Source organism: Xenopus laevis, chromosome 4S (genome assembly GCF_017654675.1).
Source record: "Xenopus laevis strain J_2021 chromosome 4S, Xenopus_laevis_v10.1, whole genome shotgun sequence".
NCBI classification, from domain to species: Eukaryota; Metazoa; Chordata; class Amphibia; order Anura; family Pipidae; genus Xenopus; species Xenopus laevis.
In genome coordinates this window covers 108129708-108155600 of record NC_054378.1, presented here as the reverse complement: position 1 = coordinate 108155600, position 25893 = coordinate 108129708, and the positions used below count along the sequence as shown (strand labels likewise).

Sequence of the window (25893 nt, the reverse complement as noted above, 5' to 3'; positions counted from 1 at the left end):
TAGAACTTCATATCAGAGAACATTGCAAAGTTTTTTTTCACAAATAGGCTGATACAGTAAACACATAATATGTAATATTTCTTCATTCGCTATAAGAAAAGACTTGACATGTCTGGTGAGAAGGCTATGTTCTCCTCCTGCTAAAATGGATAATGATTTTGTTTATCTTCATCTAAGTCAACAAAAATCTGGCAGAAAGGGGAAATCCCGTGGACATGTAACTTGTTCACTCACCTTCACCAACCAGGCAGCAATATAACAGTAATAATAATTAGCTTCCAACCAGTTCAGGAATTGGAAAAACAATGCCAGTCTGAGAATGCTTTAATGGCCTGTTGGTTGGTGGGTGAGATGAAGATAAGCTTGGGGGTCTTTTAGCAGTTCACTTCTATTCTGTAGTTTAGCTTCATATCTGCAGATGTATCTCAGTGCTCATTTATTAAAGAAAAAAAGGTTTCACAGAGCTAAGAACATGCTCTGTTTGACTGCTGGCTTTATTTAATAGAACAGTGTCCCTGTTTGGCTTGTTGCATTGGAAAAGCTAATCTATTCCTTTCTTCGGAATGCATTTAGCTGCTGGAATAGGGCAGTTTTATTTAAAGACCTGTCAGAAATTTTATCCAACCCAAACCTCGTGCTAGAGGAGAAATTGGCTGTGTGATTTGTTTATCAGCAATCTGTTCAGCTGCTGTTTTCTGGCGACACTTGATTAATCATCACGGGAATGTAAGATGTAATATTGATCTCTAGAATTAACTGCATTTAACAGGCTCTTTATCAGACAGGCTGTGCAGTTTATGGTCCAGCTGGGTGGCAAGGGCTGAAACACTCAATGTGAATTCTTGCAGGGATTTAATGGATGACCTGAATACCTCACACCGGTGGTAATTTAACCACACGCCAAGAATGGACTGGCCAGAAAAAAAGAAAATTGCCTACATAATGTTGCTAAATAGGAGATCCCAGGTCTCAACTACGGAGTGTAAATGATAAAATGGTGAACTATTTTTCACATGTTTAAACCCCATTTACAAAGATTCATGCTCCTTTTATAATTGCCAGTTAATTGTTTTTTGTTTTTCTAATTAAAGTTTAAGGTGCAATGTTCAGAACACACTGCTGCAATGGAGTCAAAAGGTAAGACTTGCCTTGTAGACTTGACACTTCTAGGCTTCGCTTTGCCAGCCCCTAGTCAGCACTTCTAGAGAGTATTTGAGGGACAGCCTTCAGTATTCAGACTTTCAGTGGATGCTGGAAGTTCTGCAGTAAGGAAGGTTGCATATTTAATATATGAAACAAAAATGGATTTAAGTGGCATTTAGGGGGTTATTTATCAAAATCCGAAAAGTTCTCACAATTTTAGGAAAACAACTCTGACCAAATCTGCACAGATTTTTCCCCTTATTTATCAATACAATTTCCCGAAAATTTCTTGTGCTGGAAAAAATCAGAATACCGTAAATTTTTAGGATTTGACGCCCAAGTACTGCGGTTTTTTTCGGAGACCTGCCACAAATCAGGATATTTTTGAGACATCTGCCATTGACTTCTACATGAACTCAGCTGGTCTGAGTTGGGGTACTTTTTTATTCAGACTTTTAACACCAGGAAACCTCTGACTTTAATAAATAACCCCCTAAATGTCACTGACCTAAACAATGTTGTCCACAATGTGGAAGTGGAAAGACATCAAGTTCACAAGTAAGTTTAAACTCTTTATTTTCTTGGTACCTCCCAGTTTTCCTAAATATATTGTTTGTCTTCTGTGAATGTTATTTTACTAACCATGTGCACCAAATGATTTCTCAGGATTTTCCAAATAGTTTGGTGATTGCTAAGTTTGATTCCTTGAACCCTTTTTGCTGTGAACCCCTTTAATAAGCTCTGGTGCAATCAATATTAATCAGAAGTTACATACAAGCAATTAGTTAACGGGATCCTGTCATCGGAAAACATGTTTTTTTTCCAAACACATCAGTTAATAGTGCTACTCCAGCAGAATTCTGCACTGAAATCCATTTCTCCAAAGAACGAACAGATTTTTTAATATTCAGTTTTGAAATCTGACATGGGACTAGACATTTTGTCAATTTCCCAGCTGCCCCTGGTCATGTGACTTGTGCCTGCACTTTAGGAGAGAAATGCTTTCTGGCAGGCTGCTGTTTTTCCTTCTCAATGTAACTGAATGTGTCTCAGTGGGACATGGGTTTTTACTATTGAGTGTTGTTCTTAGATCTACCAGGCAGCTCTTATCTTGTGTTAGGGAGCTGTTATCTGGTTACCTTCCCCAAAAATAATTTTCCCGTGACAGTATCCCTTTAATGGAATCTAGTTATATACACTTAGGGGCATATTTATTAAGGGTCAGATTGAAAATTAGAATTCAAATTTTCAATTTAGGTCAAAACTCTGAAATTGTAAATTATACAAACTCGATTTGAGTTTTAATTCGAATTTCGAGATTTATCATACCCTGGGCCTTTAAGAACTCGAATTTTTAAATGGTATTTCGTTTTTAATAATTCTATGCCATTGTATCGATTATAACTTGTCTTTCATCTGCATAAAATTTGCTGTCATACTGTTATCATTTGTTTAAGATGAAAATCAAATAAAATATTTTCAAAAAAAAAAAAAGAAAAAAAAGAACTCGAATTTGACTATTCTCCACCTAAAACCTGCCGAGTTCATGTATAAGTCAATGGGAGTGGTCCAGGGATCAACTTGGACATATTAGTAGCCTTCCTGACATTCAATTTTTTTTTCGGAAAAAAGTCTTAGTCTAATTTGATTCAAATTCAATTTGAGTTTTGGAGTTGGCTAAATTCGTCCGAGTTCTAGATATTTGATTTTTTTTTTTTTTAGCAATCAATGCAGCCCAACAAATTACATTTCATAAAAGGATGAATACAGTAATTCATAATTCAAACATAGGACCTCCTACAGGCTGCATTTCAGGTCCTGTACTTACCTCCTGTTTAGAGCTTAATGTAGGCCTTAAGTAAAGGGCTCCCTTGTAGGGATGTAGCGAACAGTTCGCCTGCGAACTTGTTCGCGCGAACTTCGACCGTTCGCGTCCGCCTAATGTTCGCGAACGTTTGGGAACGTTCGCAATTTGAGTTCGCGACAATTCGACCGCTAAAATCGAACGATTTCCATTCGTTCGAACGATTTCCATTCGTTCGAACGATTTCCATTCGTTCGAACGATTTCCATTCGTTCGAACGATTTCCATTCGTTCGAACGATTTCCATTCGTTCGAACGATTAAAATCCCTCGACCGTTCGATTCGAATGAAAATCCTTCGATGGAACGATGAAAATCCTTCAAACGTTCGAATCGAACGAAAAATCCTTCGAACGTTCGAATCGAACGATTTTGCGGGTGTTCGAAGCTCGCGAACGGTTCGCGAACCGTTCGTATTTTTTGCCGGTGTTCGCGAACGGCATTCGCGAACACCAAAACGGCGGTTCGCTACATCCCTACTCCCTTGCCAGTGATCTCTGCGCTGATGCAGTATCCCTAGTTTAAATAATTAATATCCCTTCCTTTCCCAGTTCTCCTTGTTAGCTAAATTGATTATGGGAAACATCTGGGGACATCAACACTCTTCCTTTTACTGAAAACAACTAGTTGCCCTCATGTAAGAGGTGTACCCATAGAGCCCATCAAAGGTTTCTTTTGATTGGTCTACCTTAAGTTAGATATTAAATCAAAATGTCTGGTTGGGTGGGTTACTGCACTGGATTAGATTTGCACCAATTTTAGCAAATGCCCCTTATTTTATCTAACTGCACCTGATTAAAATGGGAATGGTCCACATAATTGCCATTAGGCAGAAGCATGACTGTCATTACCAAGCTGATAGAGCCCATTACCTTTAATGGACCAGTGTGAAGTGTTACTATGGATGGTTTTAGGGTTTTAGGGTAATGTCCATTTGATGAGCACCCAGAACCAGTGGGATGACTTGCCCCAACTGATAGGGCATACTGGGAGTTGTTTGCCATCTAGAGCTCTAGGTTATGCATCCTTTAGGTAATATTTAACTTGGATTTGGTACATACTTACCCTTAAATAAACTGTGCTGTTCACTCTTTTCCCATAGCCATTGTTGAAATCTCTATTATGACTCACAAATGCTGTAATTATTTATCCTCTGGTCTCCCGCTACTACGTTCCCCTTCACATTGTAATGTCCCCTCATGCTCCGGCAGTTCTGATGCAATTAACTACAAGCAAAGTGACAACACAATGCAGTCTCCGTTTATGAAATATAGAACACCCAAGGGTGGTATTTGTGAGCTTATGAGAAAAGACAACATTGGATTTGCTTAAGAATGCAAAATATTTATTCTTCCATTTAACATTGCATGTAACCCTCCCATCATTTGGCAGTGTGTGCTGCAGACATTGTATTGCACAGTGAGGAATATAAAGTGCGACTGTATATCTCTGCATATTAGTTTATTCGGTGGGAAACATGTGGATTAAAATAAGCCGATCTGGCAAAGACAATCCAGCTTCCAGCAGGACAGACTCTCTGTATTATCTTCAATGGCTCATCAGCAGCTAATGCCTGCAATTAGATCCCAGAGAGAGGAAACCTACCGCCTCAATCCGAGGATTATTCCCTTTCTCAAACCTCGTTGTTATAAGAACAGCAGGAACATGCAGAAGCGGCAGATATCGAGGAAAACATCAGGACATTATCATTCCCCTTTTTCTCACATTTTAAGGATTTTGTACCTCCCCCACCCCAGATGACCAGAACTTTAGAAATAACCTTCATAGGTCTTTGTGAAAAATGCATTTTTGCTCACAAGCTAAACATGATTTGTTTTATTTGAATTAAAGGCAATGCCTGAGTTTAAAAACAGGGAGTCCAGACTAGGGCAGAGGGATGTTGGTATTTATAGTTCGATCAAAGCTGAAGAGATGCAAGTTTACAATGGATCTATGGGGCCATTTTGCTCGGATTGACTTGATGTGCCTGATTTTGATTTAATTTTGATTTTGATTTAAGAAGGCATATATTCATAATTTTTATTAAAAAATATTTCTCCCATACATGGCCATTGTTTATATTATTTCCTGTATGTATTAATAATTAAAGGAGAAGGAAAGGTTAAAACTAAGTAAGCCTTATCAGAAAGGTCCATCTAAATAAACCAGTAAACCCCCCAAGTAATGTTGCTCTGAGTCCCTTGTCAAAAGAAACACTGCATTTCTTTCCTTCTATTGTGTACACATGGGCTTCTGTATCAGACTTCCTGCCTTCAGCTTAAACCTCATTGCCCTGGGCAAGAGCATGCTCAGTTTGCTCCTCTTCCCCACCCCCCTCCCTTCTCTACTGTAATCTGAGCCCAGAGCAGGGAGAGACTCAGGCAGGAAGTGATGTCACACCATGTTAATACTGCAGCTCCTATCCTAAACAAACAGTTTCTAGAGCTTTTTACTCAGGTATGGTAAAACATTATACAGAATAAATATAGCATTTTAGCTTGCACTATTGCAGCTAATCTATTGGCAATAAGATGCCTCCGTAGCTTTCCTTCTCCTTTAATATATATAATGTTCACCTAAACAATTTGATATTACAGTTTGCCATTATTCCAATATTTTTTTTTTATTTATATTCTACATTATATACACTTTGGTCCATTATTCCCCTACATACATTACATACATTATGTTGTACCGGTACAAAGCTAACCGTTGCTTTTATTGATAATGAAAAACATGTATTACCCTTCTCCCATTTCCCCTCTCCAATCTCATGTTTCTAGTCTGTACCAAAATTATTACCCTGTTCCTTCTTTCTGTTCTCTATTCGCTTCCTGTCCCCATGAGTTGAATAGGTCTCTAGTTATAGATCAAGTAGGTCCCAATTTTACCATATTTTATCAAATTGATCTACTGTATCATGCTTCAATGCTGTCAAATAATCCATCCTCCGTACAAATCTCATTCTATCTAGAAATTCCTGTTGAGTGGGGGGGCATTATTCCAATATTATATTGAGATATCAACTTACAAAAAATATTTTCATGTAGAAATTGGTTTCTAGTATAGTAGGGCGATGCCTGTTTAGAACCGAAAACAATGTGCAATAAAAGCTGCAGCGTTCGCGCGTCTAGTAACCTATAGCAACCAATCCCTGTTGGAATACTATGCTTGTTCATTATCTGTGCCTACTGCTCATCCTGCTCCTAGTCTAGGTATTTTACAGCAGTGCTTGAATATATGTAGTGGCTATCACAATCCTTATATTTATAGCAACCATAAATACTCTTTAATAGGGGTCACGGCCCTAAGAGTATGTGGGCTCCTACTGTAAGTCAAATCATTCACATTTTTCTCATACAAAATCCAGTTTGGAAGATATAAGGCTGTTGGGTTGTACTAAAATTCTCTCCTGTTTTCAGGCACATTTAAGTCTGTGTTATCCCCTTAAAGATTTGATTAAGATGCATTTATGGCGGCAGCTTCCAGAGAGCATCAATTACTAATTTCCAAACAACTGAGCATTAAGCTAAGTCTCTGCATTTACTGTGTTCTGTGGGTTGCTAATTAAAAACAGCTTTTAGCAGTCTTGGCATACATTCTGCTTTCGCAATGCTTTTACATAGTCAAACAATTTTGTCTGTCTTCGCAAATAACTGAAGAGCTTATTTTTACTAGGGCTTTAATTTCAGCATCTCTACCAGCATTGTCGGGTAAACGGGTGTAATTATAGGCAATCATTGGGCTGCAGATACACTACCAGCTATACAAAAGACCAAACTTCCATTTTTTTGGTCGACAAAAGCAACAAACTAGACATGCACTTGTTTTATGGCTCCGACTGAGACAGAATGACCAGGATTTGCAAGGGTGATTTGCTATACAAAAGAGGTAAAGAATGTGGTTCAGCAAAGCAGAACAAGAGAAAATGATGAGTAGAGTCAACATCCCACGTGTGAACTTTCCCAGCTCAGTTAATAATGATCTTCAAATAGGGTCCCCAATGTAAGGAAAGAGTGAGAGGCAAAGAGAACCCACTTGATCTATGGTGGGGGTGGCCAAAGCAATTATTAAAATACATGTAGTTTGTTTGAGTACCCAGAAAATAAAATAAATAAAAGAAATAATAAGAAAGAACTTTAGGGATTGCATGTATTGCAACTGTGTTGATCCCTACTAACTAAAGAGATTCAACAAGGAGGTATCCCCAGTGAAGTTGGAACATTTTCACTGTGTGAGTACAATTTATTGCTCTTATTTTTTACATTCCAAGTTAAGTAATAGTATTTAACTTCCCACTAATAAGCCCCCTTGCCAGCACCACTGTGTTGCCCTGTTGTTGGTGCAGCGAATGGATGTATGCCTTTTGACTTTGTCAGAAAGTTTTGTGAGAAGATGGATCTTCCCAGTATTTACATCATTACAGAATTCCACTGTAAATAGCATTACTTATAATTAGTGCAAAAATACAATAATTCGCTACATGTCCCTAATAAAAAGCCAACTGTTTTAAGGACCCCAAAACAGGCACAATCTTCCATCGTTTGCACTTTGCACACTGCCTTTCACTCTCTTTGAATTGCCACAGGTCCCTGTCCTCTGTTTTGGATCCAAGGCATTGTAACTCCCCATTTTCATTTGGGCATTTAGTTCTTCTGTAGAATTTCTAGGCTCTATCATGGAGACCCTCGGTTTATCCCTATGAAGGGCACAGATTCATAATTGTATTCTAGAAGTGAAATCTGTAGCAAATGAATCATCATTTTGGTTGTCTGGACAACTGAAGACTAATGAAAGCAAACTTATGATTGATTGCAGTGGGTTGCTACACTTAGGTAAACTAAATGCTGAGATTGTGAACTGTCCCCAAAGCTGTGTGTGGCCACACCCCAAAATACCATGCCCATTTTTACAGCAATACACCGTTTTTACATGTTTGGAATGGCAACATCAGAAGAACAAATGCACCAGAAGACAGACACAGAGGCCCCCAACATTTCATGACAAATTGTGGTCCAAAGCATTCCGCGAAACACTCTGTAACACCTGCATTTCATGACAGTAAGATCCCTGCAGAAATAGTCAATGAGCACTTGATTAATCTCAGACTTGCCAGTAGGATCACTGCAGAAATTGCCAGTGAGTACTCCATTAAAGAAGAACCAAACCCTTTTTATTAAAATCCTTCAGTAATCTTCGGGAAGAGAGCTGCGCATCGTCACATGCGCAGTTGGCACAATCTGCTGGTCCCGAACAACTGTGCATGCTCCGAAGGCCACGGAAATTGCTGAAGCACAGGAAGAAGACCCAAAGATTACCGAAGAGAAGAAGATGGCGCCCGTGAACTCCAATGCCCTGAATCGGCAACGAGGGGTAAGCAAAGATTTAGCGGCATTTACCCAGGTTAACACCTAGGCTGGGGGGGAGCAGGGAGGGGGGGCCTATGTAGGGTAGTGGGGTAGGGGATTTTAATAAAAAAGGGTTTGGTTCTCCTATAACCCCAGACTTGCCAGTAAAATCACTGCAGATGACTAGAGAGCAGTGGAGACAATTTTGCTCAGCTCAGCTGTAGCTTTGGTCCTGCAGTCTGTCCTCATTCACTCCCAGACCCAGTCAGACAGTAGTGGACCCATATAACTATCTGCCACCAGATAAATTAATTGAAATTTTGTGAAACACATTGAAGTCAATGGGCGTCAAAATAATTTTGACGCACAACAATTTTGACACAACAATTTTTTTGTTGCAGTGAATTTTACTGAAATGAAATAGACTAGTAGAGACCGTTCAGCTCAGCTGTAGCCTTGGTCCTGCAGCCTGCCCTTACTCCCTTCTAGACCCAGTCAGATAGTCGCTGACCCTTTACAATTATTTTGCAGCCATATGACAATCATCAAATACAGAGGGTTTTTTGTGTTTTATTTGCTTAGTTCAGCTATAGCAGCTTAGCAAGATGAGGCAGATTCAGACGGGTGATAGCATGATCCAGGGCTGGGCACCTTAGGCAAGTGCCTAGGGCACATAATGGTAACCCTGGTTCCTGCATACTAATTGTACAGTAGACGGACAGGAAAGGGTTAACATATTTTCTTCCAAGTGGAACCGGCATGAATAAAAGACACCAGCGTATTAAGTGTTAAATATTACACTGAAACCTTTCCAGTTCATAATAAGATACGATATTAAGAAGGCTAAAAAAAAAAAAAAGTACACTTTCTCTTCATTTACCGTTAATCAGAATATTTTAGAGAAAGATGGGAAAACATTAAGTGCTTGTTCTCAAAGGTTAATGCAATTGGTTACAGATTATTATACAGTAAAAGGAATTTGCAGAAAAGGGAGCTCCAGAAAGTCCTAGAACATTGCAGGAAATATAAAGGAACATCAAGTTTTACTACATGAGACACAATAAATGAAAGTTTCCACTCTAAAGTTTCCAGAGATTCATCTGCTACACCGTCTCCCTCATGTAAATGCATAATGCATCACTATCTATTATGTTTCCTTTTCCCTTTCTGATTTGTTATTTTTCACTCAATGATTTATGTGATGTATTGGTATCACACAGAGGTCATGATGTAAGTATAAAATTAAAAATCTATTTTGTTTTGTTGCTCACTGGATTATAAACCAATGGCCAGGGATATATTTACTTATAAAATAGTTTGTTGGATTCCATGAGAAACATTAGACTTGTAAAGCTCTTCAGGTTTTGCTGCTGGGTTACTATGAGATCGGACACAGCCATTGTATATATGAGGTAAAGGTGAAGGTTCTGTGGGTGGAGAGGGGGTAACAGGACCCTATTTAATATCTCGCTGATGCAAGTAGAGCAGAAAGACTTTGCCTTTATACAGACAAGTTGGATCTTAAGAAGGCCATGTCAGTATCAGATATCTGATCTCAAAAGGTTATCCCGATGGACATATTACTTTTTTTTTAAGCTCATCTAGTGGGTAAATAGTTAATGCTTTCTGAAAAAGATAGGTCACTGAAAGTGTGAAAGCATGGCATTAAATAACATAAGATAGCAAGAATCTAGGACAGATCCAGCACATTTGTGTCCTACATGGGCTTGTGTCAATTTTTACAGGATTATTAAATGAACAAGGAAGATCCCTATGCCCCCAAAGGAACAGCGCTGTTTACAGAGGAGATTCTGAAGAGGACTCTAGGGGTTAATTCCCCTACTGGCTCAGGAAGTCCTGGTAGCTGTAACCTATGACTTGGGGAGGGATGTGTTCCCATTGACCCAAGGTAATGTTACTAATTGATTTTAAGGGAAACTCCACACTAACATAACTTAAGCTTTTTGAAAAGTAAACATAATTTCAAGCAACTTTGCAATAGACATCAATTAAAAAATCTGCAGACTTTTCATGATTTTTAATGGTTTGGAATAGTTCCCTAAGCCTATCCCCCTGCTTTCCTGCTGATCTGTCTGACTACTTTGCTGAGCTGTCTGACTACTGTTACTTTATATCAACAGCCATCTGTCCTCAGCCTGTATCCTCCAAACCCCACAATTCCCTGCACATGTGATTTCAAGAAGGAACGGAACATCACAGTGCAATGCATTGTGGGTTATGTAGTTCCTGCATGCTGTCTGTAAGCTGTGGAGAAGTTGTTACAATTTGTAACATCAGTGTTTAGTCCCTCCTTCCCTGCCTAGATTTCAAATGATGCAGAAAGAGAAGAACTGTTAAGCAGCTGGATTTCAGCATAGTTTTGAAGAAACTGGGTAACTGGGATGGGTATATGAGGGGTTTCTGTGTTATGTGGGCCTCTTTATCAGATTTTGGTTTGAAAGCCGGAGTTCCCCTTTAAAGGGAAATACCACATGACTCTTTGGACTCAACTTTAGTAGGAGGTTGATGTCCTGGGGAGCCTGTTGCATAAGGCCACAGAAAAAAAAGATCTGTACCTTAGCACAACCCTTAGTGAAGCCAGTAAAAGAGATCCTGTGAATGAGGTGCACAGCAGATCCTGTAATATAACACTCCAGCAGTGTTTTATAGACAGGGTAGCTAGAAAGAGGACCCAGTGCTCCACCAAAGTGATTTAGCTGGCTATTTATTAACCTCCGAATTTTTCTGGTTGGACTTTTAAAGGGGAGAATAAAAACATTTCGGAGGGGAAAAAAAGCTAAATTTTTTTGGGCTTTATTAAAAGTCAGCTGAAAAACGTAATCCAGCTCAGACCTGCCGAGAACATGTAAAAGTCAATGGCAGATGTCCCGTTACCAATTGGAAGATTTTGTGAGTTGCTTTGGGTTTCTGGCAAAATCTTAGCTTTCGTGAAATTTTAGGAGAAAAATAAAATACATTTTAGGATTCAGATTTTCTACTATTTTATTGTGGCTTTTTCCACACAAGAAAAATCTGTGAACATTTTTTGATAAATTGGGGGGTAAAGTCCATGCAGATTTGGCCGGAGTGCTTTTCAGAAAATAGTGAGAACTTTTTGGATTTTGATAAATAACCTTCTAAGTGTGGAGTAGTTCCCCAGTGGTACTCACCAGTTGTAGGGATTACAGTGGGTAGGGCATTCTGTGTGTAATTCCTTGGAGCATCCATGAGACAACCTGCAACATTTTGGGAAACACCGCAAGAGAACTCGGTGTGTGTTGTGCCACTGTAACTGACATATTAAAGGAAAACTATACCCCCAAAACGAATATTTAAGCAACAGATAGTTTATATCACATTAAGTGGCATATTAAAGAATCTTACCAAACTGATAGATATATTTAAGTAAATTGCTCCCTTTTACATCTCTTGCCTTGAACCACCATTGAAGGGCGCCAAACGAGCGGATCTTAACCCGATATGCCCACTAACGGCTGGCCGATATCGGATGAATCCGAACGTTTGGCCCTGGGGCCGAATGATCGAATTTCAATTGTACGAATGGGCTCTGACTCATCGCAGGACCGCATCAACTAGCCATGTGGTCCTAGATCGTACTAAAAATCAAACTTGACTGATTTTTGGCCTGATATCGATCGGGAGGACGCGTCGGGAGCCCCCACACATGGGCAGTTAAACTGCTGAATTGGTCTAAAGGACCGATATCGGCATCTTTAATCTGCCCGTGTATGGCCACCTTTAGTCTGTGTGCTGCCTCAGAGATCACATGACCAGAAATACTACAACTCTAAGGGGCCGATTCACTAAATTCGAGTGAAGGATTCGAAGTAAAAAAACTTCAAATTTCAATTTCAAAGTATTTTTTGGGCTACTTCGACTATCGAATGGGCTACTTCGACCTTCGACTACGACTTCGAATCAAAGGATTCAAAGTAAAAATCGTTCGACTATTCGACCATTCGATAGTCGAAGTACTGTCTCTTTAAAAAAAACTTCGACCCCCCTACTTCGGCAGCTAAAAGCTACCAAAGTCAATGTTAGCCTATGGGGAAGGTCCCCATAGGCTTTCCTAAATTTAGGAAGGATATTCCTTCGATCGTTGGATTAAAATCCTTCGAATCGTTCGATTCGAAGGATTTAATCGTTCGATCGAAGGAATAATCCTTCGATCGTACGATCGCAGTATTTGCGCTAAATCCTTCGACTTCGATATTCGAAGTCGAAGGATTTCAATTCCTAGTCGAATATCGAGGGTTAATTAACCCTCGATATTCGACCCTTAGTGAATCAGCCCCTAACTGTAACTGGAAAAGTGTTGAAGCAAAAGACACAACTCTGTCTGTTAATTGGCTCATGTGACCTAACAAGTATGGTTTGTTTTGTATGTTTGTGTGCATCATGAATCCTATGATCCCAGGGGACGGCCCTTATTTTTTAAATTTTCTATTTATGATTAACGAATGGAACATACTACTAGAAAAGTATAATATTATGAAAATGGTTTATTTACACGAAGCAGGGTTTTACATATGAGCTGTTTTATGCAATATCTTTTTATAGAGACCTACATTGTTTGGGGGGTATAGTTTTCCTTTCAGCATACTGAGAATTATTTGCTACTACATGTTAATTAATTGTTTATTTGGTTCAAGAACCACATAGGGGGTGATTCACTATGGGTCGAATATCGAGGGTTAATTAACCCTCGATATTCGACTAGGAATTAAAATCCTTCGACTTCGAATATCGAAGTCGAAGGATTTAGCGCAGATAGTACGATCGCACGATCAAAGGATTATTCCTTCGATCGAACGATTAAATCCTTCGAATCAAACGATTCGAAGGATTTAAATCCAATGATCGAAGGAATATCCTTCGATCAAAAAAATTTAGCCAAGCCTATGGGGACCTTCCCCATAGGCTAACATTGACTTCGGTAGGTTTTAGGTGGCGAAGTAGGGGGTCGAAGTTTTTTTTAAAGAGACAGTACTTCGACTATCGAATGGTCGAATAGTCAAACGATTTTTACTTCGAATCCTTTGATTCAAAGTCGTAGTCATAGTCGAAGGTCGAAGTAGCCCATTCGATGGTCGAAGTAGCCCAAAAAAAACTTCGAAATTCGAAGTTTTTTTACTTCGAATCCTTCACTCGAAGTTAGTGAATCGGCCCCTTGGTGTTTCAAACACTGTGGGGTATATTTATCAAAGAGTTAATAGTGAAGTTCTGCCACTAGAGTGAAATGCCGCCACTCCCCATTCATTTCTATGGGATTTTTAAAGGCTTATTCATCAAAGGGTGAACTTTCACTTTCACCCATTGATAAATACACCTTTCAAAATCCCATAGAAATGAATTGAGAGCTGCGGAATTTCACTCTAGTGGCGGAACTTCACTCTTTGATAAATTTACCCCTGTGTGTGTTTCAAGTTACAGTTCAGTTCTTGACCATTTCCTCCACCAAATAAATGCGGTAACGGTAATTCCAGGCTCCCCACAGTGAGCTGCGTCACTTTACTGCATCCAGTTAGCCATAGTGACTTCACATTCCTTATCTTACTTGTAGGTGACTGATCTAAATCAATTTGGTTACTCTCTCTAACTGCATTTTTCTAATTTAGCCCCTATGTTGTTAAATCAGCTCCACTATGCTTTAATGAAAGCTTCCGATATAATTAACCAATGTCAAATGTCACTTTAGTTTCAATAATTGCTGCTGTCAAGTCATTGCCTATAAAAGATCAAAAGAAAAATATAAAGTTCCGCATTCATATGAAAACAACGTTTGGTGAAAGAGCTATCTATCAACACAATTACATTATTTCAGAAAACAATTTGTCACTTATTCTCAGAGCGAGTTTGATATGTTGCCACTTTTACTTTGAAGCTGAACCTCACTCATGTTCAACCACTTTATTTTTATTGAATTTGCTGAAATATTCCTCTAATGCTGTGTAAAGTCTGCTGCAAATTCTTCTCAAGAAAGAGACTCTCTGCCTTTATGGCCTATGTCAGACAAGGAGATTAATGACTGCTATTGTGGCTGGAAAGAAGTAGGTTACAGTGTTTGTTATGAGGCCCAAACAGCTTAAATGCTGCAGACAAACCTATTTTTTAGACAATATGCTCCAACTTCAACCAAAGGAACCGCTTCAAGCTCTTTATCCCATAGGGCTGCTCCTAAACTTACTTGCAGGTGCTCTGTCCACAGCGTCCCCACTGTACATATATCATCAAACCAAAAAGGAGACAACACTCTGGTAAAAAAAGAGGCCGATTTATTGCCCAATCCTGCAAGGATGATACACTTTATGCATTTCGGGACACAATCCCTTAATCATAAGCACATGCTGCAGTATCTACTCCTTTGTATGTAGTCTGCCTAAGGTTACTTTCAACAGTTTCTTAATTTCTCTTTGTAATTCTGTAGCTATCTCTAGCTACTATCTTTCGAATCACCTCCCATAGTCCTCCTATTGTGTTCGAATCTCCTCATTAGAATGGTAGAAGGGGGTTTAGTTTAGCAGTCCATGGGCAGGGTAAATCATCATTGGGGTATGGCCAACTGAAGGCTGTAGGACACTACAATGTAGGGACAGACCACTAGGTCTTCCCAAAACCTTTATACAGGCATATACCATAAATCTAGACCTAGATCTAAAATGTGATGTAATAGAGACATGTGAATATTAGTGTGCTCTTGTAGGTATTTCAAACAAAGGGTAAGCTTGATTTTTGGACACGCGTATATGACATATTGAAGATGATGGTGCTAGAGATTCTTAATAAAAATGAACCTCTATTCTCTCAGTCACCACATGGAACCACCAAAGGGCCTATATGACACCACAATATATATATATTCTATGTACATTGGGTAATTGAATAAAGATCTTTTCCTCTATACTAATTCAACTCAATCATTGCGCATCTCCATAGCTTACAGAGATATTCTCTTCAATGAAGATTTTTCCTTTTTAAATTCATCCTTTTGTTGGCCTGTGTGGACCTTGAGTCATCAACTTTTTGTAAATTTACAGGTTTCCATTCCCTCGGCTGAGGATCTGGGGTTAATGCACCTGGACCATACTGTGTTTTGGTGAGTTTCAACTTTGTGGCTGTATTTATGTGTTTGATACATGTTTACAATTTAGAATTCCTTCAAAAGGGGTCTATAACTGTTTGAATGTAAATAATCAAGGGGACTTGTTATGATATTATCCAAAAATGTCCTTAAACAGCTAAAATAATGCTTTAGAACCCCTGTTACAGGACCTAGACAATGGAAGATCTCTAAAGCAGCATTTTTTAGACTTTCTCAGTTCAACCCCATTTTTGAAGTCAACCATCTGGTCATGGCCCCTCTTAGCTCATAACAAAGTAACAGATATAGAAAATGTTTGCTATATCAATCATTTAGCAATTATTCCATTATTAGATATGTATGATTACAATTTCTATGGTAGAAAATATGGTTTCACCTCAAATCTGACCCTAATCGTGACTAAAAAATAGGCATGACTGTGCAGCGTCAAACTGGCAGGCTTCTCACTCACCACCTGCCACCTATTTTGCTTCCCTTTCAATTCCCCTCCCATTAGAGATAATAATGATGCCCAGGATGGGATATAAACAGGCCATAGCTTTTATTAAACAGACAATAGATAAATATAAATACAAACAGTAATTTAAATGACACATGTTTAACTAATATCATGGAACCTACATGTTATACCCAGAATATTGGAATGCTTGCCAACAAAAAAAACTACCAACCACGGCTGTCTGCCATGCCGGCCACCTTCCACAGCAGTGTTGATGCACAAGTGAGAGGAGGGAACAGTAATCCACCAGCCTCCTGGGACCCTTGTCCAAGTAGGTTACCATCCACCATTTTGAAACCCATGTGCCAAACACTGGGGTCTAGCCCCCCCCACCTGGCAATTCCACCACAAGCTGTGACAATACTGCAGTACTCCTTCATCCCGCCACAAAGTCTACTCAAAGGGTGGGTGCCGGGTGGGTGAGACTTTGCTCCTTTCTTCCAACAGGTAAAAAGGGCATCCACTTCCTTTCTCTCAATAATATCCTACCCTACCCTGAAGTCACTTCCTGATCAACTCTCTCCCTTACCTACAAATCTTAAACTACTTCTGTTAACCCCCCCCCACCACCACCACCACCACCTTGTCATGCATGCCCTTCCTATCTCTGTCAGGGCTCCTTTTCTTAAAGGTACAGAGCACCTTTCTTCTCAAATCTCCCCCTACCTGGGCTTTAGCCACTACATTTTAGAGTACCCCAGTGCAAGACACTGGAGTACCCCTCCTCCTTCTCATCCGTCCATGAAGAACATAATATTCACTCCACAATCAGGTCAATGAACTCCTATAGCTTTCAGTTAGATCGTTTTACCTGCCAGGAAAGTTTTCTTGGGATGGAGTAAGATTGTGACCTCTTTCCAGCTTAGGTAACCCACACAATAGATCAGAATGAGGAAAACACTATTTTTGAATACTTACAATGACAGTGTACATTTAAAATAAAAGAACTATGTGGACATTCTGAATAACGGCATTAAACAACTGATGAGAATGGCACGTGACTGTGTATAATGTCTGTGCTGTGAGTAAATGCTTGTGTCACCGTGTTGATCTCTGTGTGGGAGTACATATGTGATGTGAGTCAGTTTACTTAGGCAAATAAATCTCAAATAAAAAATAAAGGACTATTAAAGAAAAATGTGTGTATGTGCTACAGAGTGTGTGCCATGACTTGAATTCCATAAACAATATACAATGAACAATTCTTAGCAAGAGAGAGCCATAGAAAGCCAACCCTGCAATAAAGCTTATATATTGGTCTTTCAAACTACTGAGCATCTACCCAACCTGCATATTAGTAGTAGTAGTTTTGTAGTAATGAGCTGAATTTTTCATCGGGTTTGCTGGTGCTGGATAAAAAAACACCCATTGCTGTTAATGGATAGTGCAAAAAAGTTTGGTCATTGCGAAAAAAACACCCATTGACTTCAACGTTTCAAACAAATTTTGGCGAAGCGAAAACAGATTTGCTCATCCCTACACATGAGTAGTGTTCAAGTAAATAATTGGCTGCCTTGTGTAAATGTATAGGTGCCAAGCAGCCCATTGTTAGTAAATTTGGCCAAGGTGTCAATAATTTGAATATTATCTTCTAAATTCCATCAGTAAAAAAGGGTTAACTTTCAATATTTTTTTTTTTGGAGTTTGAAATCAAGTTGTTGAATGCTGGTGGCTTGAATGGCAGACTATTGACCACAAGGACAGATAGCAGACCTGGCATGATTGCTGTGACAATGAAAACGCCAAAGTACAGCTTTTGGTTTCACAGTGATGATACATCTTTCCTTTTTCCAGCACTAAATTACTGGGTGGACTTGAATATAGATGCCATATTAAGACAGATATATACTTATTCTAAAGTGGTACATGCCTTAAACATCAGCAGCCCAGCCATTAACGCACATTGAGAAACATTAAAGGCCAAGGCTAAAATTAGAGAGAATATAATTTAAATACTCACATGCATACCAAATGATGGAAATGTACCCACAGAATGAAATAGAAATATGTATGTACCATATGCTTAGATTTCTCTTCCCATCAATATTAACAGAATAATGCAAACTTATTTTGATTGGATGAATAGTGTCTGCAAATATCCCCAGATTTGCATGTAAAAACAAGCAATGCAAAAAAATGATAAGAACAATTTAAAATGGGATATAAACAAAGTGGTATATGGGCAACATATGAAATATTTCAACAAATGAACATATAGTATAACAATGTCATGTCCCATTGCTGAGACCTGCATGAAAGCATTTGGTATACTGCATCTTGCTTGTACAGTATATAATACAGAATCCGTCAATTTCCATTGTAGAAAATATACGTATCACATGAGTAACATGTGCTACTGATCTGTGCCTCACTGGACCCACAAATCCTACTCAAAACCTCAATCCAGAGCACCACCTCTTATCAGCCATGTTCTCCTCTTTCAAGCCTTTGGATTGGTGCAAGCACAGTGATAATTTTAAAATAGTGGGTGCATAAAGTTTGGGAAGCTTGAGAAGATGAATTTTGACATTCTTATTATGGCTTAGAAGACAGGCTGGGGAAATTCAAAGGGTAGATTTTAATGAAGGCTTGTGGAGGCCCAGCCTTGCTATTCGGTCATGTTTTCTGGAGTTATCAAACACAAAATCGACATTGTATTTATGTGTCTTTGTATTCTGGAGGCATATGGAGATAGCACTGCATTTTTCCTGAAATATAATGGGGTTATGATACATGGCAATGACACTGTATGTACTGTATATTACCATGTAGGGTTTCCACCGTTCTTTATGAATAACTCCAAGCATAGGACAGGGTGATGATGTCAGGGGGATGGGTAACATCAGGGGGCAGGATGGGTGATGTCAGGGGCAGGACTATGACACAGTAAACAGCAATTGGCTGATCACTGCTGTGGTGTTTATAAAAATGGCCTGTAGATGTCACTGTGCCCAGACTTATAATGTGCATACTTCATACATCTTAAAAGTGAAAGTTACTGTTGTGTAATGCCTGCATGACTCTGCTAATAAAGCACTGTTATACTCTACTGATCCTCAGCTACCAAAACATAACAATTGGCTACAAGGATGGCTCCTCTACCTCTGCAGCAGACTGCACCTTTTCTGCCAAACCCTGGTGAGCCTATCATAGTGTTTACTGCTTGGATTTGTATGTTTGAAAATTACATTATTCCTGCTGACCAAGGGGAGATTTCTGCTGCTAGAGAGTATGCTTTACTTATTCACTGCCTGGGAGCAGAGGGACAGCGTATATTCTATACATTACCATTACCTGATGATACTTATGAAACTGCTCTTACTGCTATAAAGAACTTTTTCGTGCCAAGAGTAAATGTGGCTGCTGAAAGATATAAATTCCGCCAATGTGGACAACGTAATGGTGAATCCACAGAACCATTTGTAGCAACTTTGAGAGAGCTGGTTGTTACCTGTGAGTTTGGGACCAAATAGTGGAAAAAACAAACTCATCTCGCATAAGAGAGAGACTGCTCCTAGAGCAGGATTTAACCCTTGCAAAGGCTATTACAGTTTCTAGCCAAATTGAAACAGCAGTGGCAGAGGCTAAAACTCTCAGTCAGGGAACTGCTGGGAATGTATAGATTGTGAATTCAGCTCTGTGGCCTAATAATGCACAGTCACAGGCAAAATACAGTGCTAAGGAAAGGGATTCACCTACATTGCAAAACCATATAGCAAATTCAAATAGAAAATACTGCTTTCGATGTGGTACAACACAATACACTACAAATCATGTTACATGTCCTGCAAAAGCTAAATGGTGCCGCAACTGCAGAAAAGTAGGACATTTTTCTGCCGTAGTTCTGCTAAAGATGTTCAGGAAGTCACTACTACAAATGTTACAGTATTCAGTGTGGATAAAGCTGGTACATTTATTCCAGACAAGTTTATATGCACTGTCAGTGTCAGTACTGCTTCTGCTGACAAGGGGCACTCCATTAACCTGATGCTTGATACAGGTTTAGCTGTTTCTGTACTACCAAAGGATATTTTCTTGAAATATTTTGCAAAAGATCCGCTTGTTGCACCTGCCCTGAGACTGGTCAGTTACTTAAAGGATCCAATCCCTGTGCTTGGTTGCTTGCCAGTGACTGTACAGTTTGAATCAAATACTGCAAAATGTGAATTTTACATTGTGAATAAAGGTACTGCTATACTTGGAAGGGATCTCTTTGCTGCATTAAACCTACAATTAGTTGATGGTCTCATTACTACAGCACCAGTGCCTGCCACACAGCCTGTGTCTAAAATGCCACCACAAAGCAACACTTCACTGGGCTGTGCAAAGAACTTTGTACACAAAGTTAAGTTGAGACCAGATGTAAAACCAGTACCATTCCCTGATTCAGCATGGGAAAAACTTGCTATCTATATTGTCTGTCCTTTTACAGATGTTCCTATAGACTGTAGATTTGCTATAACCTTGATAGACTATTACAGTAAATGGCCTGAAATTGCATTTGTTTCTCATATAACATCAGCTACAGTAATAACATTTCTGTCTACACTCTTCAGCAGAGAAGGTAATCCAAAGGAGTTAATATCAGACAATGGACCACAGTTTGACTCATATGAGTTTGAATCCTTTCTGAGAGAGAAGAATATTGTGCATCAGAAATCTTCAGTGTATTCCCACAAGCAAATGGAGAAATCGAGCGATTCAACAGAAGTCTGAAAGAAACACTACAGACAGCAAATCTTACAGGGAAAGTATTTACAACAGAGTTCCTACATAACTACAGAGCAACGCGCCATGCAACAACCCAATCATCTCCAGCTGGCAGACAGATGCGCACTAAGTTACATGCTGCAGACATCAAACTTCCACAAAATACTGTGCCTACAAAATCATCTACTGCTGACATTGTGAAACATCAACAAGCCAAAAAGCAAGGCTTATACTGACAGAAAACATGGTGCAAGAGAAGTACACTTTCAGCCTGGATCTTTAGTCAGAATTAGAAAAACAAGGACTACTGAAACAAGGACAATCTAAATTTACTACACCAAATGAAGTGAGACGCCAGCGAGGACCATACACATATGAACTGTCTGATGGACACATATGGAATGCAAGTTGTCTTGCTCCTGTTAGATATGACTTTGGAGAAGCTCCATTTGATGAAGGACATTTTCCTACTCCTGATGCCAACTGCAATGGGCCTGAAGAAAGTGAACCTATAAGGCATACTGAGAGAATCAGAAAACTACCTGCATGGACCCAGGACTATGTGATGTGAATAATGTATATTATTGCTTTAAGATGCATTGTTGTTGTTTATTACATTTGCCCAAATGCTTTCCTACTATAGGGGGAATATGTGGTGTTTATACAAATGACCTGTAGATGTCACTGTGCTCATACTTTACACACTTTAGTGGGCAGGCCAATCCATTGATTATGGTTGTAATATATTTTTAACACACCAACATGTGAGTGGGCCATACACAACAATGCATATACGTTTAAAGGGGTTGCTCACCTTTGAGTTAACTTTTAGTATGGAATAGATGGTAATATTCTAAAACAATTTGCAATTGGTTTTGGTTATTTGTGGTTTTTGAATTATTTTGCTTTTTATTTGGCAGCTCTTCAGTTTGCAATTCCAGCAATTTGGTTGCAAGGGTCCAGGGGCTGCAAGACTGGTATGGGGTGCTAGGGGTATAACTGGAGTCTCAGGAAGCAGTCACTGCTCACAATGCATGTCCCTATGGTAGCAGTGAATTTCATATATTTGGCAAACACCTTTTTACAAAACAAAAAAAGAGGTGCAAAGTGATCGGAGGCATGCATGAAGTTTCTAGGAGGGCCATATTTGACCTGGGGCTACTGTCATTCACAATTGCAAATACTGCCTGCATATAGCAGTTACACAGTTCAGGCAATGATACTTTATGCCTGGTTGGGCACAGTATTAAGTAATATGTGGTCAGTGGTCACTCATGACTTAGCACACTACAACATTTGGGTTTGGCAAAAGTGCCATTTCATAGTGCACAATGCAAGTGGAATCTCATCTACGCTACAGACTATGCCAAATAAGCCCATAAATCAATTGATTACATAATGTACAGATTAGAGACTAAAGGCACACACTGTACAAGCAGCACTCAAGTCCCACGAATTATGTTTGTGTTCTTATCACCATGACTTGAGCAGTACACTCACTTGTCACAAAGGAGTATGCAGGTTTCTGTTTTTTGCATTAGTGAGTGAGTTGGAGCCAGATCCGGTTCCTTTGAAAATATTAGTACTGAGGAATTGAGGAACTGGTATTAAACTTAGACTTGACTGGTACTATGTGCATAATGACCCAGTACATTTAGTAGAAAACATTCAGGGATACACTTCCAGTTCTAGCTACCCTCTATGGAACCCAACCATGCCTGCAGCTGCAGCAAACAATACTTACCCACCATATCACTTGATATTTACGTCCAAAACAGGTACTGTTTACTCTTCAAAATAGGTAATGTTTAACAGGGCCTCCCCCTTATTAACATCTTCTATTTTTCTTCCTAGAGAACTCCTTCCCAAAATACAGTCCCCACAATTTCCTATTCCAGTTTCCAATTACACCCCAAAGACATAACGCTGATATTCTGGGCTTTCCAGGGGTCACTTTATTCTTATTTTACTAAAAAATATCACATATTATAAACAGTTTTTGATATTTGCAATTCAAAATGATCATTCATAAACTGTGCATAAAGTGGTACAGTTTACGGTTCATATAGGTGGTTTTCACATGGGACTACATGGTGTAAGAGTAGTCATAGAAATAAAGTTGCATAGTGACTTTTAAGATCTCTATAACAATAATGATTTTGAATTGTCACATGAGCTCCCCATTTTGGATTTTGTTAGGAGTGTTAATGTTCTCTGGGCAGCTGTTGAGAAGCTACGTTTAGGAGTCATGACAAATCATCACGCAGAAAAAGAGGTGTGCCTGTCATACAAGCTGATGCTACAGGACTGACAATTACATTTTGATGATTATTGCACTAGTTTCTGAGCTGCCATGCAACAACGATCTTTATATTCTCTCTGTATACTGTATGGTGAGTTGGTCTCTAAGCTTAGTAAATGATAGCAGCCCAGAGCATGTACTGTGAATCCGCAGAAAAGTAGATGGGGGTTACTGAGGACATCTTGAAAGGCACGGATCTTCACTGCTACACATAAGTGGGCTGGTACAGAACCACAAAACATAATATTCAGCATTTATACCCTACTTCTCTGTTAAGCTTTAGTGATGTATATGTTCCATGGTGATCACCTTGAACATCTTGTGATGTTGATGGAACAAAAGAGAGCAATTTAATGGTTTGGAACCTACAGTACTAAATACTATTACAGAGAGAATATTCCATGGGATGTTTTGTAACTGTGCCTTTATGAAGTCACATGAGGAAAAAGAGAAATGAGAACAATTTAGTACCTCTATAGACCCTATGCTTCAAATAGAGCTTTATTTGATTTCTGCTGTGCAGAGCGGATACCATCAGCGTGTTTTTTTAGACCTGTCTAATGATATAATTTGTGGATCAACAAACCTGATAATATTTATGTAATTTTTCACAAGCGTTCCAGCCTGGAAGGGATGATAACCCTGTGTTAAGTAAAAATGCATTACATCTATTTTGGACTGCATATAGATTAGTGGGAGTAGCCGACTGCATTGAGGTTTCTGCCAGATAAATTCCTGTGTATGAAAGAAATGTTGCTTTATTTGTTTTGATTGTAATTGGTTAAAGGAGACCTGTCACCCTAAGCAATAATCCCAATTTATTTTCTATCATGTTAGTTGAGTAAAATTACTTACACTATATTAATTATTTAAATTGTATCTCCTTCAGTCTTTGATTTGTACAATCACAGCAAGCAGGCAGGAGGCATTTTGTGGACACTTATTAAGACCAATTGTGTATCACCCCAAAATCTTGTGTATGCACCAGAATGGGGAACCTAATGCCCATGCAAAGTGCCCTACATAATTATAGAGCCTGAGGAGGGAAGGGGAAATGTGAGGAGAGCAGTGACATGTAGGAAGTGCTGAATGGAAAGTGAAAGTAATTGACTGCCCCACCTCAGGCATAGAGGTAGGGCAAATAACATTTAATTGACAGCTCAGATATTTAAACACCTTTATAACAGGTATGGATGTTTTAATGATAAAAATAATTTGTGTTTCATGTATAATTTGCAAAGGGCTTTCAATATGCAGCTTTTTATGTGTAGGTGACAGGTCTACTTTAAGATATTGGAGTTTGCAGCTTCTGGTTTTGGCCTTAGAAGACTAACATGGATCTGGATACTTCTAAATCATTTCTGAAGCTCTGATTCTTTCTCGTCAAATGTAGCGTGTCAAATAACAAAAACGGTATAATTGTTATGATGAATGTGACTCATTGACTTGTACAGAAGCCTATTAACATTAATTCCATTAATGTTTCTTTGTAAAGTGGAACATTTCTGCTGCAGTGCTTTCTAGCCTTCTCCTCTGCTCAGCTTCGATTCTGTTGGTTTCATAACACTAAAGGGCTTGGTAAGGGAGAATCCCATCCAGGAGAACCATCTTAGTGCCAGAGAAGGCAAAGCCACACCTCTGCACACTCTCTGACTTCATTTCTAAGTATAAAGCAACTCGAATTTTTGAATTTTCTTGAAATCATTTTATGACACATCCAAGTGGCTTCTTCAATTCAACTGAGTGGTAGGGAAATTCTCCAGCATTTAAACCCTCAATGGTAGTACAGTCACAGACACCCAATCATAATGGTTCCATTGACCTTATTCAGTTAATGTATTAGCTGAAAGTCACATACTGTAGGTGTAAAAAGGATGATCCGGTCAAAATGGTTCGATGATTCTAAGGTGTTCAGTTTTGAATTTACATGATTGTATGTGTTAACTGTTGTGAAACCAGCAGGTGTATAAATGTTAAAGGAGGTATGTAAGATGTGGCATTGCAGGCACCCTCCTTTATTCACAATTTTTCCAGTTTTGCATAAATGGCCTACTTTATATTTTCAAACCATCTGTCTTCTCAGTCCAAAATTTGCATATTGTTGTCAACAAAGGAGTCATCATTTTCCTTTAGATGTAGATAGACTTGTGAGTCTTGTGCTGAGGAGTTATTTCTCCTATGTTGGGCCATTCCCTTACTAAGCAGTTGTTTAGTCTCCCCAATGACTCAATGTCTGTGACTTAACTGCCGTTAAAGGAGAACCAAACCCTTTATATTAAAATCCCCTACCCCCATACCCTACATAGACCCCCTTCTGCTCCCCCAGCCTAGTTGTTACCGTTAGTGAATGCACCTAACTCTTTCCTTACCCCTCATTGAAGATTCAGCACCATGGAGTTCATGGGCGCCATCTTCTGCTCTTCGTCTTCTTCCACCTCTTTGGCAATTTCTGTAACTTTCGGCACATGTGCAGTTGTTAAAAAACCGTCAGACAGCTCCAACTGCGCATGCGCCGATACGCCGCTTACTTCCCAAAGATTACCGAAGAGAAGAAGATGGCACCCGTGAACTCCAATATGCTGAATCAGGTCATTTACCAAGGTAACACCTAGGCTGGGGGGAGCAAGGAGGGTTCTATATAGGACAGGGGGTAGGGGATTTTAATATAAGGTTTTGGTTCTCCTTTAAGGGTTTAAATGCTGGGGAATTTCCTACATTTCAGTTAAAAGAAGAAGAAGCCAGTTGGATGAGTGGTGAAACATCTATGGGGTATTTTTATCAAGAAGAGTGAGGTCACCACAGTCCCCTAGAGTAAAATTCCACCACTCTCCATTCATTTCTATGGTATTTTTAGAACAGTATTTATCAATGGATAAAAGTTCATCCTTAAATATGCCTTTCAAAA

At 39.2% G+C, this 25893-nt stretch overlaps 1 long non-coding RNA gene across 2 annotated transcripts; it reads left to right on the top strand.

Annotated features, from left to right (window-relative positions):
• Positions 1-1259: 1259 nt before the first annotated feature.
• On the top strand, positions 1260-20570 carry LOC121393361. 2 transcript variants are annotated; one of them, XR_005961020.1, is made up of 5 exons: positions 1260-1701; positions 10100-10263; positions 15413-15471; positions 19037-19114; positions 20533-20570. It is a non-coding gene; the product is annotated as an uncharacterized LOC121393361 (long non-coding RNA). The 2 variants fall into 2 exon arrangements; XR_005961019.1 differs by lacking the exon at positions 10100-10263.
• Positions 20571-25893: the final 5323 nt, after the last annotated feature.